The 19,247-nt window shown below is 44.2% G+C and overlaps 28 non-coding genes across 28 annotated transcripts; all 28 read left to right on the top strand.

Annotated features, from left to right (window-relative positions):
- Positions 1-394: 394 nt before the first annotated feature.
- On the top strand, positions 395-476 carry TRNAL-CAA (transfer RNA leucine (anticodon CAA)). The gene has a single exon. It is a non-coding gene; the product is annotated as a tRNA-Leu (tRNA).
- Positions 477-1,016: 540 nt separating this feature from the next.
- TRNAS-CGA (transfer RNA serine (anticodon CGA)) lies at positions 1,017-1,098 on the top strand. The gene has a single exon. It is a non-coding gene; the product is annotated as a tRNA-Ser (tRNA).
- Positions 1,099-1,638: 540 nt separating this feature from the next.
- Positions 1,639-1,720, top strand: TRNAL-CAA (transfer RNA leucine (anticodon CAA)). Its single transcript has one exon. It is a non-coding gene; the product is annotated as a tRNA-Leu (tRNA).
- A 541-nt stretch (positions 1,721-2,261) lies between these two features.
- On the top strand, positions 2,262-2,343 carry TRNAS-UGA (transfer RNA serine (anticodon UGA)). The gene has a single exon. It is a non-coding gene; the product is annotated as a tRNA-Ser (tRNA).
- Positions 2,344-2,886: 543 nt separating this feature from the next.
- TRNAS-CGA (transfer RNA serine (anticodon CGA)) lies at positions 2,887-2,968 on the top strand. Its single transcript has one exon. It is a non-coding gene; the product is annotated as a tRNA-Ser (tRNA).
- Positions 2,969-3,510: 542 nt separating this feature from the next.
- On the top strand, positions 3,511-3,592 carry TRNAL-CAA (transfer RNA leucine (anticodon CAA)). The gene has a single exon. It is a non-coding gene; the product is annotated as a tRNA-Leu (tRNA).
- Positions 3,593-4,125: 533 nt separating this feature from the next.
- TRNAS-UGA (transfer RNA serine (anticodon UGA)) lies at positions 4,126-4,207 on the top strand. Its single transcript has one exon. It is a non-coding gene; the product is annotated as a tRNA-Ser (tRNA).
- Positions 4,208-4,752: 545 nt separating this feature from the next.
- Positions 4,753-4,834, top strand: TRNAL-CAA (transfer RNA leucine (anticodon CAA)). Its single transcript has one exon. It is a non-coding gene; the product is annotated as a tRNA-Leu (tRNA).
- Positions 4,835-5,367: 533 nt separating this feature from the next.
- Positions 5,368-5,449, top strand: TRNAS-UGA (transfer RNA serine (anticodon UGA)). The gene has a single exon. It is a non-coding gene; the product is annotated as a tRNA-Ser (tRNA).
- A 546-nt stretch (positions 5,450-5,995) lies between these two features.
- On the top strand, positions 5,996-6,077 carry TRNAS-CGA (transfer RNA serine (anticodon CGA)). The gene has a single exon. It is a non-coding gene; the product is annotated as a tRNA-Ser (tRNA).
- A 1,145-nt stretch (positions 6,078-7,222) lies between these two features.
- On the top strand, positions 7,223-7,304 carry TRNAS-UGA (transfer RNA serine (anticodon UGA)). Its single transcript has one exon. It is a non-coding gene; the product is annotated as a tRNA-Ser (tRNA).
- Positions 7,305-7,848: 544 nt separating this feature from the next.
- Positions 7,849-7,930, top strand: TRNAL-CAA (transfer RNA leucine (anticodon CAA)). The gene has a single exon. It is a non-coding gene; the product is annotated as a tRNA-Leu (tRNA).
- Positions 7,931-8,470: 540 nt separating this feature from the next.
- On the top strand, positions 8,471-8,552 carry TRNAS-CGA (transfer RNA serine (anticodon CGA)). Its single transcript has one exon. It is a non-coding gene; the product is annotated as a tRNA-Ser (tRNA).
- Positions 8,553-9,092: 540 nt separating this feature from the next.
- TRNAL-CAA (transfer RNA leucine (anticodon CAA)) lies at positions 9,093-9,174 on the top strand. The gene has a single exon. It is a non-coding gene; the product is annotated as a tRNA-Leu (tRNA).
- A 541-nt stretch (positions 9,175-9,715) lies between these two features.
- On the top strand, positions 9,716-9,797 carry TRNAS-UGA (transfer RNA serine (anticodon UGA)). The gene has a single exon. It is a non-coding gene; the product is annotated as a tRNA-Ser (tRNA).
- A 543-nt stretch (positions 9,798-10,340) lies between these two features.
- TRNAS-UGA (transfer RNA serine (anticodon UGA)) lies at positions 10,341-10,422 on the top strand. Its single transcript has one exon. It is a non-coding gene; the product is annotated as a tRNA-Ser (tRNA).
- A 544-nt stretch (positions 10,423-10,966) lies between these two features.
- On the top strand, positions 10,967-11,048 carry TRNAS-CGA (transfer RNA serine (anticodon CGA)). The gene has a single exon. It is a non-coding gene; the product is annotated as a tRNA-Ser (tRNA).
- Positions 11,049-11,590: 542 nt separating this feature from the next.
- On the top strand, positions 11,591-11,672 carry TRNAS-UGA (transfer RNA serine (anticodon UGA)). Its single transcript has one exon. It is a non-coding gene; the product is annotated as a tRNA-Ser (tRNA).
- Positions 11,673-13,443: 1,771 nt separating this feature from the next.
- On the top strand, positions 13,444-13,525 carry TRNAS-UGA (transfer RNA serine (anticodon UGA)). Its single transcript has one exon. It is a non-coding gene; the product is annotated as a tRNA-Ser (tRNA).
- Positions 13,526-14,056: 531 nt separating this feature from the next.
- TRNAS-CGA (transfer RNA serine (anticodon CGA)) lies at positions 14,057-14,137 on the top strand. The gene has a single exon. It is a non-coding gene; the product is annotated as a tRNA-Ser (tRNA).
- A 540-nt stretch (positions 14,138-14,677) lies between these two features.
- On the top strand, positions 14,678-14,759 carry TRNAS-UGA (transfer RNA serine (anticodon UGA)). Its single transcript has one exon. It is a non-coding gene; the product is annotated as a tRNA-Ser (tRNA).
- Positions 14,760-15,303: 544 nt separating this feature from the next.
- On the top strand, positions 15,304-15,385 carry TRNAS-UGA (transfer RNA serine (anticodon UGA)). Its single transcript has one exon. It is a non-coding gene; the product is annotated as a tRNA-Ser (tRNA).
- A 526-nt stretch (positions 15,386-15,911) lies between these two features.
- TRNAS-UGA (transfer RNA serine (anticodon UGA)) lies at positions 15,912-15,992 on the top strand. Its single transcript has one exon. It is a non-coding gene; the product is annotated as a tRNA-Ser (tRNA).
- Positions 15,993-16,532: 540 nt separating this feature from the next.
- TRNAS-UGA (transfer RNA serine (anticodon UGA)) lies at positions 16,533-16,614 on the top strand. The gene has a single exon. It is a non-coding gene; the product is annotated as a tRNA-Ser (tRNA).
- Positions 16,615-17,157: 543 nt separating this feature from the next.
- Positions 17,158-17,239, top strand: TRNAS-AGA (transfer RNA serine (anticodon AGA)). Its single transcript has one exon. It is a non-coding gene; the product is annotated as a tRNA-Ser (tRNA).
- Positions 17,240-17,781: 542 nt separating this feature from the next.
- Positions 17,782-17,863, top strand: TRNAS-CGA (transfer RNA serine (anticodon CGA)). The gene has a single exon. It is a non-coding gene; the product is annotated as a tRNA-Ser (tRNA).
- A 540-nt stretch (positions 17,864-18,403) lies between these two features.
- TRNAL-CAA (transfer RNA leucine (anticodon CAA)) lies at positions 18,404-18,485 on the top strand. Its single transcript has one exon. It is a non-coding gene; the product is annotated as a tRNA-Leu (tRNA).
- A 540-nt stretch (positions 18,486-19,025) lies between these two features.
- Positions 19,026-19,107, top strand: TRNAS-UGA (transfer RNA serine (anticodon UGA)). Its single transcript has one exon. It is a non-coding gene; the product is annotated as a tRNA-Ser (tRNA).
- Positions 19,108-19,247: the final 140 nt, after the last annotated feature.

Here is a 19,247-nt window from a genome sequence, read left to right on the forward strand (position 1 = left end):
AGAGCAGGTGGCTAGGAATGGTTTGTAGTCTGGACCTGTCCTGCCTGATCTAGACAAGTCAGGAAAAGAGTAATTTTTTTTTATGAAGCGTGTCTTGTTTAGGCTTTTGGACTTTTTCTGAGTACACTTAAGGGCCCGTTGCCACCGCCGTAATAGAGGGAAAAGAGGGTAGAAATGCATAGTGAATAATTACCGCTCATCTGTGCCCTGTCACTCACTTTGAGTGATACGTGTTGCTATTTTTATTAATTGTATGAAAGCATGTGAAATAAGTGAGGGCAACAGGGCACTGCTGGTTCCTGCCCCGTCCTTTTGTTACTTTATTTTTTAGGTCTCGGCCTGACGTGAGCAGCGCATGGCTCATGTACGACAAACGTGATATCCTACTCATGGAACTGCGATGGCCGAGTGGTTAAGGCGTTGGACTCAAAATTCAATGGGGTTTCCCTGCGCAGGTTCGCTTCCTGTTTGCAGCATCGGGCGATTTTGCATGAACACCATTTGGTTTGTTAAGGAAATGTTCACTTCTCGTTACGCAATCCTCATCAAGTCACAGAATTACACAGCAAAAACTCAAACTAAATGTAAACATTAAGACAATTTCAACACTCCGGAAGTGTTTTATAGAGCAGGTGGTTCGAAGGGTTCGTAGTCTGGACCTGTCCTGCTTGATCTTGACGAGTCACGAAAAGAGTCATTTTTTTATGTAGAGTGTCTTGTTTAGGCTTTTGGACTCTTTCTGAGTACACTTAAGGGCCCGGTCCCAGCGCCGTAATATAGGGAAAAGAGGGTAGAAATGCGCAGTGATTTATTACTGCTCATCTGTGCCCTGTCACTCACTTTGAGTGATACGTGTTGCTATTTTTATTAATTGTATGAAAGCAAGCAAAATAAGTGAGGGCAACAGAGCACTGCTGGTACCTGCCCCTTCCTTCGGTTACTTTATTTTTTAGGTCTCGGTCTGACGTGAGCAGCGAATGGCTCATATACGACAACAGTGACATCATACTGATGGAGCTGCGATGGCCGAGTGGTTAAGGTGTTGGACTCGAAATCCAATGGGGTTTCCCTGCGCAGGTTCGAATCCTGCTTGCATCGACGTACGATTTTGCATGAACACCATTTGGTTTGTTAAGGACATTTTCACTTCTCGTTAGTCAATCGTCATCAAGTCACAGAGTTATACAGCAAAAATTCAACCTAATGTAAACATTAAGACAATTTCAACACTCAGGAAGAGTTTAAGAGAGCAGGTGGTTTGGAAGGGTTCGTAGTCTGGCCCTGTCCTGCCTGATCTTGACGAGTCACAAAAAGAGTAATTTTTTTATGTAGCGTGTCTTGTTTAGGCATTTAGACTCTTTCTGAGTACTCTTAAGTGCCCATTCCCATCGCCGTAATATAGGGAAAAGAGGGTAGGAATGTGCAGTGATTGATTACCGCTCATCTGTGCCCTGTCACTCACTTTGACTGATACGTGTTGCTTTTTTTATTAATTGTATGAATGCATGCGAAATAAGTGAGGGCAACAGGGCACTGCTGGTACGTGCCACGTCCTTCCGTTACTTGAATTTTTAGGTCTCGGTCTGACGTGAGCAGCGCATGGCTCATATACGACAACAGTGACATCATACTCATGGAGCTGCGATGGGCGAGTGGTTAAGGCGTTGGACTCAAAATCTAATGGGGTTTCCCTGCACAGATTCGAATCCTGCTTGCAGCGACCCGTGATTTTGCATGAACACCATTTGGTTTGTTAAGGAAATGTTCACTTCTCGTTAGTCAATCCTCATCAAGTCACAGAGTTAAACAGCAATAATTCAAACTAAATGTAAACATTAAGACAATTTCAACACTCAGGAAGTGTTTTAGAGAGCAGGTGGTTCAGAAGGGTTCGTAGTCTGGACCTGTCCTGCCTGATCTTGACGAGTCACAAAAAGAGTAATTTTTTCATGTAGCGTGTCTTGTTTAGGCTTTTGGACTCTTTCTGAGTACTCTTAAGGGCCCATTCCCAGCACCGTAATATAGGGAAAAGAGGGTAGAAATGTGCAGTGATTGATTACCGCTCATCTGTGCCCTGTCACTCACTTTGAGTGATGCCTGTTGCTATTTTTATTAATTGTATCAAAGCATGCGAAATAAGTGAGGGCAACAGGGCACTGGTGGTACCTGCCCCGTCCTTCCGTTGCTTCATTTTTTAGGTCTCGGTCTGACTTGAGCAGCGCATGGCTCGTATACGACAACAGTGACATCATTTTCATGGAGCTGCGACGGCCGAGTGGTTAAGGCGTTGGACCTGAAATCCAATGGGGTTTTCCCGTGCAGGTTCGAATCCTGCTTGTAGCATCGTGAGATTTTGCATGAATGCCATTTGGTTTAGTTAAGTAAATGTTCACTTCTTGTTATGCAGTCCTCTTCAAGTCACAGAGTTAAACGGCAAAAACTCAAACTAGATGTAAACATTGAGACAATTTCTACACCCAGGAAGTGTTTTACAGAGCAGGTGGCTCGGAAGGGTTCGTAGTCTGGACCTGTTTGCCTGATCTAGACAAATCACGAAAAGAGTAATATTTTTTCATGAAGCGTGTCTTGGTTAGGCTTTTGGACTTTTTCTGAGTACACTTAAGGGCCCGTTGCCACCGCCGTAATAGAGGGAAAAGAGGGTATAAATGCACAGTGAATGATTACCGCTCATCTGTGCCCTGTCACTCACTTTGAGTGATGCGTGTTGCTATTTTTATTGATTGTATGAAAGCATGCGAAATAAGTGAGGGAGACAGGGCACTGCTGGTACGTGCCCTGTCCTTCCGTTACTTTAATTTGTAGGTCTCGGCCTGATGTGAGCAGCGCATGGCTCGTATACGACAACAGTGACATCATACTCACGCAGCTGCGATGGCCGAGTGGTTAAGGCGTTGGACTCGAAATTCAATGGGGTTTCCCTGCGCAGGTTTGCATCCTGCTTGCAGCATCGGGTGATTTTGCATGAACACCATTTGGTTTGTTAAGGAAATGTTCACTTCTCGTTACGCAATCCTCATCAAGTCACAGAATTAAACAGCAAAAACTCAAACTAAATGTAAAGATTACGACAATTTCAACACTCCGGAAGTGTTTTAGAGAGCAGGTGGTTTAAAGGGTTCGTAGTCTGGACCTGTCCTGCTTGATCTTGACGAGTCACGAAAAGAGTAATTTTTTTTATGTAGAGTGTCTTGTTTAGGCTTTTTGACTCTTTCTGAGTACACTTAAGGGCCCAGTCCCAGCGCTGTAATATAGGGAAAAGAGGGTAGGAATGTGCAGGGATTGATTACCGCTCATCTGTGCCCTGTCACTCACTTTGAGTCATGCGTGTTGCTATTTTTATTAATTGTATCAAAGCATGCGAAATAAGTGAGGGCAACAGGGCATTGCTGGTACCTGCCCCGTCCTTCCGTTACTTTAGTTTTTTAGGTCTCGGTCTGACGTGAGCAGCGCATGGCTCATATACGACAGCAGTGACATCATACTCATGGAGCTGCGATGGGCGAGTGGTTAAGGCGTTGGGCTCAAAATCCAATGGGGTTTCCCTGCGCAGGTTCGAATCCTGCTTGCAGCGATCCGTGATTTTGCATGAACACCATTTGGTTTGTTAAGGAAATGTTCACTTCTCGTTAGTCAATCCTCATCAAGTCACATAGTTAAACAGCAATAATTCAAACTAAATGTAAACATTAAGACAATTTCAACACTCAGGAAGTGTTTTAGAGAGCAGGTGGTTCAGAAGGGTTCGTAGTCTGGACCTGTCCTGCCTGATCTTGACGAGTCACAAAAAGAGTAATTTTTTCATGTAGCGTGTCTTGTTTAGGCTTTTGGACTCTTTCTGAGTACTCTTAAGGGCCCATTCCCAGCGCCGTAATATAGGGAAAAGAGGGTAGAAATGTGCAGTGATTGATTACTGCTCATCTGTGCCTTGTCACTCACTTTGAGTGATGCGTGTTGCTATTTTTATTAATTGTATCAAAGCATGCGAAATAAGTGAGGGCAACAGGGCACTGCTGGTACCTGCCCCGTCGCTTTATTTTTTAAGTCTCGGTCTGACTTGAGCAGCGCATGGCTCGTATACGACAACAGTGACATCATTTTCATGGAGCTGCGACGGCTGAGTGGTTAAGGCGTTGGACCTGAAATCCAATGGGGTTTCCCTGCGCAGGTTCGAATCCTGCTTACAGCATCGTGAGATTTTGCATGAACCCCATTTGGTTTAGTTAAGTAAATGTTCACTTCTCGTTATGCAATCCTCATCAAGTCACAGAGTTAAACGGCAAAAACTCAAACTAGATGTAAACATTGAGACAATTTCTACACCCAGGAAGTGTTTCAGAGAGCAGGTGGCTAGGAAGGGTTTGTAGTCTGGACCTGTCCTGCCTGAACTAGACAAGTCAGGAAAAGAGTAATTTTTTTTTATGAAGCGTGTCTTGTTTAGGCTTTTGGACTTTTTCTGAGTACACTTAAGGGCCCGTTGCCACCGCCGTAATGGAGGGAAAAGAGGGTATAAATGCACAGTGTATGATTACCGCTCATCTGTGCCCTGTCACTCACTTTGAGTGATACGTGTTGCTCTTTTTATTAATTGTATGAAAGCATGTGAAATAAGTGAGGGCAACAGGGCACTGCTGGTACCTGCCCCGTCCTTCCGTTACTTTAGTTTTTTAGGTCTCGGTCTGACGTGAGCAGCGCATGGCTCATATACGACAGCAGTGACATCATACTCATGGAGCTGCGATGGGCGAGTGGTTAAGGCGTTGGGCTCAAAATCCAATGGGGTTTCCCTGCGCAGGTTCGAATCCTGCTTGCAGCGATCCGTGATTTTGCATGAACACCATTTGGTTTGTTAAGGAAATGTTCACTTCTCGTTAGTCAATCCTCATCAAGTCACATAGTTAAACAGCAATAATTCAAACTAAATGTAAACATTAAGACAATTTCAACACTCAGGAAGTGTTTTAGAGAGCAGGTGGTTCAGAAGGGTTCGTAGTCTGGACCTGTCCTGCCTGATCTTGACGAGTCACAAAAAGAGTAATTTTTTCATGTAGCGTGTCTTGTTTAGGCTTTTGGACTCTTTCTGAGTACTCTTAAGGGCCCATTCCCAGCGCCGTAATATAGGGAAAAGAGGGTAGAAATGTGCAGTGATTGATTACTGCTCATCTGTGCCTTGTCACTCACTTTGAGTGATGCGTGTTGCTATTTTTATTAATTGTATCAAAGCATGCGAAATAAGTGAGGGCAACAGGGCACTGCTGGTACCTGCCCCGTCGCTTTATTTTTTAAGTCTCGGTCTGACTTGAGCAGCGCATGGCTCGTATACGACAACAGTGACATCATTTTCATGGAGCTGCGACGGCTGAGTGGTTAAGGCGTTGGACCTGAAAACCAATGGGGTTTCCCTGCGCAGGTTCGAATCCTGCTTACAGCATCGTGAGATTTTGCATGAACCCCATTTGGTTTAGTTAAGTAAATGTTCACTTCTCGTTATGCAATCCTCATCAAGTCACAGAGTTAAACGGCAAAAACTCAAACTAGATGTAAACATTGAGACAATTTCTACACCCAGGAAGTGTTTCAGAGAGCAGGTGGCTAGGAAGGGTTTGTAGTCTGGACCTGTCCTGCCTGAACTAGACAAGTCAGGAAAAGAGTAATTTTTTTTTATGAAGCGTGTCTTGTTTAGGCTTTTGGACTTTTTCTGAGTACACTTAAGGGCCCGTTGCCACCGCCGTAATGGAGGGAAAAGAGGGTATAAATGCACAGTGTATGATTACCGCTCATCTGTGCCCTGTCACTCACTTTGAGTGATACGTGTTGCTCTTTTTATTAATTGTATGAAAGCATGTGAAATAAGTGAGGGCAACAGGGCACTGCTGGTTCCTGCCCCGTCCTTTTGTTACTTTATGTTTTAGGTCTCGGCCTGACGTGAGCAGCGCATGGCTCATATATACGACAACAGTGACATCATACTCATGGAGCTGCGATGGCCGAGTGGTTAAGGCTTTGGACTCGAAATTCAATGGAGTTTCCCTGCGCAGGTTCGCATCCTGCTTGCAGCATCGGTCGATTTTGCATGAACACCATTTGGTTTGTTAAGGAAATGTTCACTTCTCATAGCGCAATCCTCATCAAGTCACAGAATTAAACAGCAAAAACTCAAACTAAATGTAAACATTACGACAATTTCAACACTCCGGAAGTGTTTTAGAGAGCAGGTGGTTTAACGGGTTCGTAGTCTGGACCTGTCCTGCTTGATCTTGACGAGTCATGAAAAGAGTCATTTTTTTATGTTGAATGTCTTGTTTAGGGTTTTGGACTCTTTCTGAGTACACTTAAGGGCCCAGTCCCAGCGCTGTAATATAGGGAAAAGAGGGTAGAAATGCGCAGTGATTTATTACTGCTCATCTGTGCCCTGTCACTCACTTTGAGTGATACGTGTTGCTATTTTTATTAATTGTATGAAAGCAAGCGAAATAAGTGAGGGCAACAGAGCACTGCTGGTACCTGCCCCTTCCTTCGGTTACTTTATTTTTTAGGTCTCGGTCTCACGTGAGCAGCGAATGGCTCGTATACGACAACATGGAGCTGCAATGACCGAGTTGTTAAGGCGTTGGACTCGAAATCAATGGGGTTTCCTTGCGCAGGTCCGAATCCTGCTTGCAGCCTCGTGCGATTTTGCATGAACACCATTTGGTTTGATAAGGCAATGTTCACTTCTCGTTACGCAATCCTCATCAAGTAACAGAGTTAAACAGCAAAAACTCAAACTAAATGTAAACATTAAGACAATTTCAACACTCAGGAAGTGTTTTAGAGAGCAGGTGGCTCGGAAGGGTTCGTAGTCTGGACCTGTCCTGCCTGATCTTGACGAGTCACAAAAAGAGTAATTTTGTTATGTAGCGTATCTTGTTTAGGCTTTTGGACTCTTTCTGAGTACACTTAAGGCCAATTCCAGAGCTGTAATATAGGGAAAAGAGGGCAGAAATGTGCAGTGATTTATTACTGCTCATCTGTGCCCTGTCACTCACTTTGAGTGATGCGTGTTGCTATTTTTATTAATTGTATGAAAGCATGCGAAATAAGTGAGGGAGACAGGGCACTGCTGGTACGTGCTCCGTCATTCCGTTACTTTAATTTTTAGGTCTCGGCCTGATGTGAGCAGCGCATGGCTCGTATACAACAACAGTGACGTCATACTCACGCAGCTGCGATGGCCGAGTGGTTAAGGCGTTGGACTTGAAATCCAATGGGGTTTACCCGCGTAGGTTCGAATCCTGCTTGCAGCGTCATGAGATTTTGCATGAACACTATTTGGTTTAGTTAAGTAAATGTTCACTTCTCGTTATGCAATCCTCATCAAGTCACAGAGTTAAACGGCAAAAACTCAAACTAGATGTAAGCATTGAGACAATTTCTACACCCAGGAAGTGTTTCAGAGAGCAGGTGGCTAGGAATGGTTTGTAGTCTGGACCTGTCCTGCCTGATCTAGACAAGTCAGGAAAAGAGTAATTTTTTTTTATGAAGCGTGTCTTGTTTAGGCTTTTGGACTTTTTCTGAGTACACTTAAGGGCCCGTTGCCACCGCCGTAATAGAGGGAAAAGAGGGTAGAAATGCATAGTGAATAATTACCGCTCATCTGTGCCCTGTCACTCACTTTGAGTGATACGTGTTGCTATTTTTATTAATTGTATGAAAGCATGTGAAATAAGTGAGGGCAACAGGGCACTGCTGGTTCCTGCCCCGTCCTTTTGTTACTTTATTTTTTAGGTCTCGGCCTGACGTGAGCAGCGCATGGCTCATGTACGACAAACGTGATATCCTACTCATGGAACTGCGATGGCCGAGTGGTTAAGGCGTTGGACTCAAAATTCAATGGGGTTTCCCTGCGCAGGTTCGCTTCCTGTTTGCAGCATCGGGCGATTTTGCATGAACACCATTTGGTTTGTTAAGGAAATGTTCACTTCTCGTTACGCAATCCTCATCAAGTCACAGAATTACACAGCAAAAACTCAAACTAAATGTAAACATTAAGACAATTTCAACACTCCGGAAGTGTTTTATAGAGCAGGTGGTTCGAAGGGTTCGTAGTCTGGACCTGTCCTGCTTGATCTTGACGAGTCACGAAAAGAGTCATTTTTTTATGTAGAGTGTCTTGTTTAGGCTTTTGGACTCTTTCTGAGTACACTTAAGGGCCCGGTCCCAGCGCCGTAATATAGGGAAAAGAGGGTAGAAATGCGCAGTGATTTATTACTGCTCATCTGTGCCCTGTCACTCACTTTGAGTGATACGTGTTGCTATTTTTATTAATTGTATGAAAGCAAGCAAAATAAGTGAGGGCAACAGAGCACTGCTGGTACCTGCCCCTTCCTTCGGTTACTTTATTTTTTAGGTCTCGGTCTGACGTGAGCAGCGAATGGCTCATATACGACAACAGTGACATCATACTGATGGAGCTGCGATGGCCGAGTGGTTAAGGTGTTGGACTCGAAATCCAATGGGGTTTCCCTGCGCAGGTTCGAATCCTGCTTGCATCGACGTACGATTTTGCATGAACACCATTTGGTTTGTTAAGGACATTTTCACTTCTCGTTAGTCAATCGTCATCAAGTCACAGAGTTATACAGCAAAAATTCAACCTAATGTAAACATTAAGACAATTTCAACACTCAGGAAGAGTTTAAGAGAGCAGGTGGTTTGGAAGGGTTCGTAGTCTGGCCCTGTCCTGCCTGATCTTGACGAGTCACAAAAAGAGTAATTTTTTTATGTAGCGTGTCTTGTTTAGGCATTTAGACTCTTTCTGAGTACTCTTAAGTGCCCATTCCCATCGCCGTAATATAGGGAAAAGAGGGTAGGAATGTGCAGTGATTGATTACCGCTCATCTGTGCCCTGTCACTCACTTTGACTGATACGTGTTGCTTTTTTTATTAATTGTATGAATGCATGCGAAATAAGTGAGGGCAACAGGGCACTGCTGGTACGTGCCCCGTCCTTCCGTTACTTGAATTTTTAGGTCTCGGTCTGACGTGAGCAGCGCATGGCTCATATACGACAACAGTGACATCATACTCATGGAGCTGCGATGGGCGAGTGGTTAAGGCGTTGGACTCAAAATCTAATGGGGTTTCCCTGCACAGATTCGAATCCTGCTTGCAGCGACCCGTGATTTTGCATGAACACCATTTGGTTTGTTAAGGAAATGTTCACTTCTCGTTAGTCAATCCTCATCAAGTCACAGAGTTAAACAGCAATAATTCAAACTAAATGTAAACATTAAGACAATTTCAACACTCAGGAAGTGTTTTAGAGAGCAGGTGGTTCAGAAGGGTTCGTAGTCTGGACCTGTCCTGCCTGATCTTGACGAGTCACAAAAAGAGTAATTTTTTCATGTAGCGTGTCTTGTTTAGGCTTTTGGACTCTTTCTGAGTACTCTTAAGGGCCCATTCCCAGCACCGTAATATAGGGAAAAGAGGGTAGAAATGTGCAGTGATTGATTACCGCTCATCTGTGCCCTGTCACTCACTTTGAGTGATGCCTGTTGCTATTTTTATTAATTGTATCAAAGCATGCGAAATAAGTGAGGGCAACAGGGCACTGGTGGTACCTGCCCCGTCCTTCCGTTGCTTCATTTTTTAGGTCTCGGTCTGACTTGAGCAGCGCATGGCTCGTATACGACAACAGTGACATCATTTTCATGGAGCTGCGACGGCCGAGTGGTTAAGGCGTTGGACCTGAAATCCAATGGGGTTTTCCCGTGCAGGTTCGAATCCTGCTTGTAGCATCGTGAGATTTTGCATGAATGCCATTTGGTTTAGTTAAGTAAATGTTCACTTCTTGTTATGCAGTCCTCTTCAAGTCACAGAGTTAAACGGCAAAAACTCAAACTAGATGTAAACATTGAGACAATTTCTACACCCAGGAAGTGTTTTACAGAGCAGGTGGCTCGGAAGGGTTCGTAGTCTGGACCTGTTTGCCTGATCTAGACAAATCACGAAAAGAGTAATATTTTTTCATGAAGCGTGTCTTGGTTAGGCTTTTGGACTTTTTCTGAGTACACTTAAGGGCCCGTTGCCACCGCCGTAATAGAGGGAAAAGAGGGTATAAATGCACAGTGAATGATTACCGCTCATCTGTGCCCTGTCACTCACTTTGAGTGATGCGTGTTGCTATTTTTATTGATTGTATGAAAGCATGCGAAATAAGTGAGGGAGACAGGGCACTGCTGGTACGTGCCCTGTCCTTCCGTTACTTTAATTTGTAGGTCTCGGCCTGATGTGAGCAGCGCATGGCTCGTATACGACAACAGTGACATCATACTCACGCAGCTGCGATGGCCGAGTGGTTAAGGCGTTGGACTTGAAATCCAATGGGGTTTCCCCGCGTAGTTTCGAATCCTGCTTGCAGCGTCATGAGGTTTTGCATGAACACCATTTGGTTTAGTTAAGTAAATGTTCACTTCTCGTTATGCAATCCTCATCAAGTCACAGAGTTAAACGGCAAAAACTCAAATTAGATGTAAACATTGAGACAATTTCTACTCCCAGGAAGTGTTTCAGAGAGCAGGTGGCTAGGAATGGTTTGTAGTCTGGACCTGTCCTGCCTGATCTAGACAAGTCAGGAAAAGAGTAATTTTTTTTAATGAAGCGTGTCTTGTTTAGGCTTTTGGACTTTTTCTGAGTACACTTAAGGGCCCGTTGCCACCGCCGTAATAGAGGGAAAAGAGGGTAGAAATGCACAGTGAATGATTACCGCTCATCTGTGCCCTGTCACTCACTTTGAGTGATACGTGTTGCTATTTTAATTAATTGTATGAAAGCATGTGAAATAAGTGAGGGCAACAGGGCACTGCTGGTTCCTGCCCCGTCCTTGTGTTACTTTATTTTTTAGGTCTCGGCCTGACGTGAGCAGCGCATGGCTCATATACGACAACAGTGACATCATGCTCATGGAGCTGCGATGGCCGAGTGGTTAAGGCGTTGGACTCGAAATCCAATGGGCGTTCCCTGCGCAGGTTCGAATCCTGCTTGCAGCGACGTCCAATTTTGCATGAACACCATTTGGTTTGTTATGGAAATTTTCACTTCTCGTTAGTCAATCCTCATCAAGTCACAGAGTTAAACAGCAAAAATTCAAACTAAATGTAAACATTAAGTCAATTTCAAAACTCAGGAAGTGTTTAAGAGAGCAGGTGGCTCGGAAGGGTTCATAGTCTGGACCTGTCCTGCCTGATCTTGACGAGTCACAAAAAGAGTAATTTTTTTATGTAGCGTGTCTTGTTTAGGCATTTGGACTCTTTCTGAGTACTCTTAAGTGCCCATTCCCAGCGCCGTAATATAGGGAAAAGAGGGTAGGAATGTGCAGTGATTGATTACCCCTCATCTGTGCCCTGTCACTCACTTTGAGTGATGCGTGTTGCTATTTTTATTGATTGTATCAAAAGCATGCAAAATAAGTGAGGGAGACAGGGCACTGCTGGTACGTGCCCTGTCCTTCCGTTACTTTAATTTGTAGGTCTCGGCCTGATGTGAGCAGCGCATGGCTCGTATACGACAACAGTGACATCATACTCACGCAGCTGCGATGGCCGAGTGGTTAAGGCGTTGGACTTGAAATTCAATGGGGTTTCCCTGCGTAGGTTCGAATCCTGCTTGCAGCGTCATGAGATTTTGCATGAACACCATTTGGTGTAGTTAAGTAAATGTTCACTTCTTGTTATGCAATTCTCATCAAGTCACAGAGTTAAACGGCAAAAACTCAAACTAGATGTAAACATTGAGACAATTTCTACACCCAGGAAGTGTTTTAGAGAGCAGGTGGCTAGGAAGGGTTTGTAGTCTGGACCTGTCCTGCCTGATCTTGACGAGTCACAGAAAGAGTAATTTTTTTATGTAGCGTGTTTTGTTTAGGCATTTGGACTCTTTCTGAGTACTCTTAAGTGCCCATTCCCAGCGCCGTAATATAGGGAAAAGAGGGTAGGAATGTGCAGTTATTGATTACCGCTCATCTGTGCCCTGTCACTCACTTTGAGTGATACGTGTTGCTATTTTTATTAATTGTATGAAATCATGCAAAATAACTGAGGGCAACAGGGCACTGCTGGTACCTGCCCCGTCCTTCCGTTGCTCTATTTTTTAGGTCTTGGTCTGACGTGAGCAGTGCATGGCTCGTATATGACAACATGGAGCTGCGATGGCCGAGTGGTTAAGGCGTTGGACTCGAAATCAATGGGGATTCCCTGCACAGGTCCGAATCCTGCTTGCAGCCTCGTGCGATTTTGCATGAACACCATTTGGTTTGATAAGGAAATGTTCACTTCTCGTTACGCAATCCTCATCAAGTAACAGAGTTAAACAGCAAAAACTCAAACTAAATGTAAACATTAAGACAATTTCAACACTCAGGAAGTGTTTTAGAGAGCAGGTTGCTCGGAAGGGTTCGTAGTCTGGACCTGTCCTGCCTGATCTTGATGAGTCACGAAAAGAGGAATTTTTTTATGTAGGGTGTCTTGTTTAGGCTTTTGGACTCGTTCTGAGTACACTTAAGGGCCCATTCCAGAGCCGTAATATAGGGAAAAGAGGGCGGAAATGTGCAGGGATTGAATACTGCTCATCTGTGCCCTGTCACTCACTTTGAGTGATGCGTGTTGCTATTTTTATTAATTGTAAGAAAGCATGCGAAATAAATGAGGGCAACAGGGCACTGCTGGTACCTGCCCCGTCCTTCCGTTGCTTTATTTTTTAGGTCTCGGTCTGACTTGAGCAGCGCATGTCTCGTATATGACAAGAGTGACATCATACTCTTGAAGCTGCGATGGCTGAGTGGTTAAGGCGTTGGACCTGAAATCCATTGGGGTTTTCCTGCGCATTTTCAAATCCTGCTTGCAGCATCGTTCGATTTTACATGAACACCATTTGGTTTGTTAAGGAAATGTTCACTTCTCGTTACGCAATCCTCATCAAGTCACAGAGTTAAACAGCAAAAACTCAAACTAAATGTAAACATTAAGACAATTTCAACACTCAGGAAGTGTTTTAGAGAGCAGGTGGTTCGGAAGGCTTCGTAGTCTGAACCTGTCCTGCCTGATCTTGACGAGTCCAAAAAAGAGTAATTTTTTTATGTAGCGTGTCTTGTTTAGGCTTTTGGACTCTTTCTGAGTACACTTAAGGGCCCATTCCCAGCACTGTAATATAGGGAAAAGAGGGTAGAAATGTGCAATGATTGATTACCGCTCATCTGTGCCCTGTCACTCACTTTGAGTGATGCGTGTTGCTATTTTTATTGATTGTATGAAAGCATGCGAAATGAGTGAGGGAGACAGGGCACTGCTGGTACGTGCCCCGTCCTTCCGTTACTTTAATTTTTAGGTCTCGGCCTGATGTGAGCAGCGCATGGCTCGTATACGACAACAGTGACATCATACACATTCAGCTGTGATGGCCGAGTGGGTAAGGTGTTGGACTTGAAATCCAATGGGGTTTCCCGTCGTAGGTTCGAATCCAGCTTGCAGCGTCATGAGATTTTGCATGAACACCATTTGGTTTAGTTAAGTAAATGTTCACTTCTCGTTATGCAATCATCATCAAGTCACAGAGTTAAACGACAAAAACTCAAACTAGATGTAAACATTGAGACAATTTTCACACCCAGGAAGTGTTTTAGAGAGCAGGTGGCTCGAAAGGGTTCGTAGTCTGGAGCTGTCCTGCCTGATATAGACAAGTCACGAAAAGAGTAAAACTTTTTTTTATGAAGCGTGTCTTGTTTATTCTTTTGGACTCTTTCTGAGTACACTTAAGGGCCTGTTGCCACCACCGTAATATAGGGAAAAGAGAGTAGAAAGGTGCAGTGATTGATTACCGCTCATCTGTGCCCTGTCACTCACTTTGAGTGATACGTGTTGCTATTTTTATTAATTGTATGAAAGCATGCGAAATAAGTGAGGGCAACAGGGCACGGCTGGTACCTGCCCCGTCCTTCCGTTGCTCTATTTTTCAGGTCTCGGTCTGACGTGAGCAGTGCATGGCTCGTATACGACAACATGGAGCTGCGATGGCCGAGTGGTTAAGGCGTTGGACTCGAAATCAATGGGGTTTCCCTGCGCAGGACCGAATCCTGCTTGCAGCCTCGTGCGATTTTTCATGAACACCATTTGGTTTGATAAGGAAATGTTCACTTCTCGTTACGCAATCCTCATCAAGTAACAGAGTTAAACAGCAAAAACTCAAACTAAATGTAAACATTAAGACAATTTCAACACTCAGGAAGTGTTTTAGAGAGCAGGTGGCTCGGAAGGGTTCGTAGTCTGGACCTGTCCTGCCTGATCTTGACGATTCACGAAAAGAGTAATTTTTTTATGTAGCGTGTCTTGTTTAGGCTCTTGGACTCTTTCTGAGTACACTTAAGGGCCCATTCCAGAGCCGTAATATAGGGAAAAGAGGGCAGAAATGTGCAGTGATTGATTACTGCTCATCTGTGCCCTGTCACTCACTTTGAGTGATGCGCGTTGCTATTTTTAATAATTGTATGAAAGCATGCGAAATAAGTGAGGGAGACAAGGCACTGCTTATACGTGCCCTGTCCTTCCGTTACTTTAATTTGTAGGTCTCGGCCTGATGTGAGCAGCGCATGGCTCGTATACGACAACAGTGACGTCATACTCACGCAGCTGCGATGGCCGAGTGGTTAAGGCGTTGGACTTGAAATCCAATTGGGTTTCCCCGCGTAGGTTCGAATCCTGCTTGCAGCATCATGAGATTTTGCATGAACACCATTTGGTTCAGTTAAGTAAATGTTCACTTCTTGTTATGCAATCCTCATCAAGTCACAGAGTTAAACGGCAAAAACTCAAACTATATGTAAACATTGAGACAATTTCTACACCCAGGAAGTGTTTCAGAGAGCAGGTGGCTAGGAATGGTTTGTAGTCTGGACATGTCCTGCCTGATCTAGACAAGTCAGGAAAAGAGTATTTTTTTTTTATGAAGCGTGTCTTGTTTAGGCTTTTGGACTTTTTCTGAGTACACTTAAGGGCCCGTTGCCACCACCGTAATAGAGGGAAAAGAGGGTAGAAATGCACAGTGAATGATTACCGCTCATCTGTGCCCTATCACTCACTTTGAGTGATACGTTTTGCTATTTTTATTAATTGTATGAAAGCATGTGAAATAAGTGAGGACAACAGGGCACTGCTGGTTCCTGTCCCGTCCTTATGGTACTTTATTTTTTAGGTCTCGGCCTGACTTGAGCAGCGCATGGCTCATATACGACAACAGTGACATCATACTCATGGAGCTGCGATGGCCGAGTGGTTAAGGTGTTGGACTTGAAATCCAATGGGTTTTCCCTGCGCAGGTTCGAATCCTGCTTGCAGCGACGTACGATTTTGCATGAACACCATTTGGTTTGTTAAGGAAATTTTCACTTCTCGTTAGTCAATCCTCATCAAGTCACAGAGTTAAACAGCAAAAATTCAAACTAAATGTAAACATTAAGACAATTTCAACACTCAGGAAGTGTTTAAGAGAGCAGGTGGTTTGGAAGGGTACGTAGTCTGGACCTGTCCTGCCTGATCTTGACGAGTCACAAAAAGAGTAATTTTTTTATGTAGCGTGTTTTGTTTAGGCATTTGGACTCTTTCTGAGTACTCTTAAGTGCCCATTCCCAGCGCCGTAATATAGGGAAAAGAGGGTAGGAATGTGCAGTTATTGATTACCGCTCATCTGTGCCCTGTCACTCACTTTGAGTGATACGTGTTGCTATTTTTATTAATTGTATGAAAGCATGCGAAATAAGTGAGGGCAACAGGGCACTGCTGGTACCTGCCCCGTCCTTCCGTTGCTCTATTTTTTAGGTCTTGGTCTGACGTGAGCAGTGCATGGCTCGTATACGACAACATGGAGCTGCGATGGCCGAGTGGTTAAGGCGTTGGACTTGAAATCAATGGGGTTTCCCTGCACAGGTCCGAATCCTGCTTGCAGCCTCGTGCGATTTTGCATGAACAACATTTGGTTTGATAAGGAAATGTTCACTTCTCGTTACGCAATCCTCATCAAGTAACAGAGTTAAACAGCAAAAACTCAAGCTAAATGTAAACATTAAGACAATTTCAACACTCAGGAAGTGTTTTAGAGAGCAGGTGGCTCGGAAGGGTTCGTAGTCTGGACCTGTCCTGCCTGATCTTGATGAGTCACGAAAAGAGGAATTTTTTTATGTAGGGTGTCTTGTTTAGGCTTTTGGACTCTTTCTGAGTACACTTAAGGGCCCATTCCAGAGCCGTAATATAGGGAAAAGAGGGCGAAAATGTGCAGTGATTGATTACTGCTCATCTGTGCCCTGTCACTCACTTTGAGTGATGCGTGTTGCTATTTTTATTAATTGTATGAAAGCATGCGAAATAAGTGAGGGAGACAGGGCACTGCTGGTACGTGCCCCGTCCTTCCGTTACTTTAATTTTTAGGTCTCTGCCTGATGTGAGCAGCGCATGGCTCGTATACGACAACAGTGACGTCATACTCACGCAGCTGCGATGGCCGAGTGGTTAAGGCGTTGGACTTGATATCCAATGGGGTTTCCCTGCGTAGTTTTGAATCCTGCTTGCAGCGTCATGAGATTTTGCATGAACACCATTTGGTTTAGTTAAGTAAATGTTCACTTCTCGTTATGAAATCCTCATCAAGTCACAGAGTTAAACGGCAAAAACTCAAACTAGATGTAAACTTTGAGACAATTTCTACACCCAGGAAGTGTTTTAGAGAGCAGGTGGCTAGGAAGGGTTTGTAGTCTGGACCTGTCCTGCCTGATCTAGACAAGTCAGGAAAAGAGTAATTTTTTTTATGAAGCGTGTCTTGTTTAGGCTTTTGGACTTTTTCTGAGTACACTTAAGGGCCCGTTGCCACCGCCGTAATAGAGGGAAAAGAGGGTAGAAATGCACAGTGAATGATTACCGCTCATCTGTGCCCTGTCACTCACTTTGAGTGATACGTGTTGCTATTTTTATTAATTGTATGAAAGCATGTGAAATAAGTGAGGGCAACAGGGCACTGCTGGTTCCTGCCCCGTCCTTTTGTTACTTTATTTTTTAGGTCTCGGCCTGACGTGAGCAGCGCATGGCTCATATACGACAACAGTGACATCCTACTCATGGAGCAGCGATGGCTGAGTGGTTAAAGCGTTGGACTAGAAATTCAATGGGGGTTCCCTGCGCAGGTTCGAATCCTGCTTGCAGCATCGGGTGATTTTGCATGAACTCCATTTGGTTTGTTAAGGAAATGTTCACTTCTCGGTTACGCAATCCTCATCAAGTCACAGAGTTAAACAGCAAAAACTCAAACTAAATGTAAACATTAAGACAATTTCAACACTCAGGAAGTGTTTTAGAGAGCAGGTGGTTCGAACGGTTCGTAGTCTTGACCTCTCCTGCCTGATCTTGACGAGTCACGAAAAGAGTATTTTTTTTTATGTAGAGTGTCTTGTTTAGGCTTTTCGACTCTTTCTGAGTACACTTAAGGGCCCGGTCCCAGTGCCGTAATGTAGGGAAAAGAGGGTAGAAATGCGCAGTGATTGATTACTGCTCATCTGTGCCCTGTCACTCACTTTGAGTGATACGTGTTGCTATTTTTATTAATTGTATGAAAGCAAGCGAAATAAGTGAGGGCAACAGAGCACTGAAGGTACATGCCCCTTCCTTCGGTTACTTTATTTTTTAGGTCTCGGTCTGACGTGAGTAGCATATGGCTCATATACTACAACAGTGACATCATACTCATGGAGCTGCGATGGCCAGGTGGTTAAGGCATTGGACTCGAAATCCAATTGGGTTTTCCTGCGCAGGTTCGAATCCTGCTTGCAGCGACGTACGATTTTGCATGAACACCATTTGGTTTGTTAAGGAAATTTTCACTCCTCGTTAGTCAATCCTCATCAAGTCATAGAGTTAAACAGCAAAAATTCAAACTAAATGTAAACATTAAGACAATTTCAACACTCAGGAAGTGTTTAAGAGAGCAGGTGGTTTGGAAGGGTTCGTAGTCTGGACCTGTCTTGACTGATCTTGACGAGTCCCAAAAAGAGTAATTTTTTTATGTAGCGTGTCTTGTTTAGGCATTTGGACTCTTTCTGAGTACTCTTAAGTGCCCATTCCCAGCACCGTAATATAGGGAAAAGAGGGTAGGAATGTGCAGTGATTGATTACCGCTCATCTGTGGCCTGTCACTCACTTTGAGTGATACGTGTTCCTATTTTTATTATTGTACGAAAGCATGTGAAATAAGTGAGGGCAACAGGGCACTGCTGGTTCCTGCCCCGTCCTTATGTTACTTTATTTTTTAGGTCTCGGCCTGACGTGAGCAGCGCATGGCTCATATACGACAACAGTGACGTCATATTCATGGAGCCGCGATGGCCGGATGGTTAAGGTGTTGGACTCAAAATTCAATGGGGTTTCCCTGCGCAGGTTCGAATCCTGCTTGCAGCCTCGTGCGATTTTTCATGAACACCATTTGGTTTGTTAAGGAAATGTTCACTTCTCGTTATGCAATCCTCATCAAGTCACAGAGTTAAACAGCAAAAACTCAAACTAAATGTAAACATTAAGACAATTTCAACACTCAGGAAGTGTTTTAGAGAGCAGGTGGCTCGGAAGGGTTCGTAGTCTGGACCTGTCCTGCCTGATCTTGACGAGTCACGAAAAGAGTAATTTTTTTATGTAGCGTGTCTTGTTTAGGCTTTTGGACTCTTTCTGAGTACACTTAAGGGCCCATTCCAGAGCCGTAATATAGGGAAAAGAGGGCAGAAATGTGCAGTGATTGATTACTGCTCATCTGTGCCCTGTCACTCACTTTGAGTGATGCGTGTTGCTATTTTTATTAATTGTATGAAAGCATGCGAAATAAGTGAGGGAGACAGGGCACTGCTGGTACGTGCCCCGTCCTTCCGTTACTTTAATTTTTAGGTCTCGGCCTGATGTGAGCAGCGCATGGCTTGTATACGACAACAGTGACCTCATACTCACACAGCTGCGATGGCTGAGTGGTTAAGGTGTTGGACTTGAAATCCAATGGGGTTTCCCGTCGTAGGTTTGAATCCAGCTTGCAGCGTCATGAGATTTTGCATGAACACCATTTGGTTTAGTTAAGTAAATGTTCACTTCACGCTATGCAATCATCATCAAGTCACAGAGTTAAACGACAAAAACTCAAACTAGATGTAAACATTGAGACAATTTCCACACCCAGGA

Source organism: Lissotriton helveticus, chromosome 11, assembly GCF_964261635.1.
Source record: "Lissotriton helveticus chromosome 11, aLisHel1.1, whole genome shotgun sequence".
Lineage (NCBI taxonomy): Eukaryota > Metazoa > Chordata > Amphibia > Caudata > Salamandridae > Lissotriton > Lissotriton helveticus.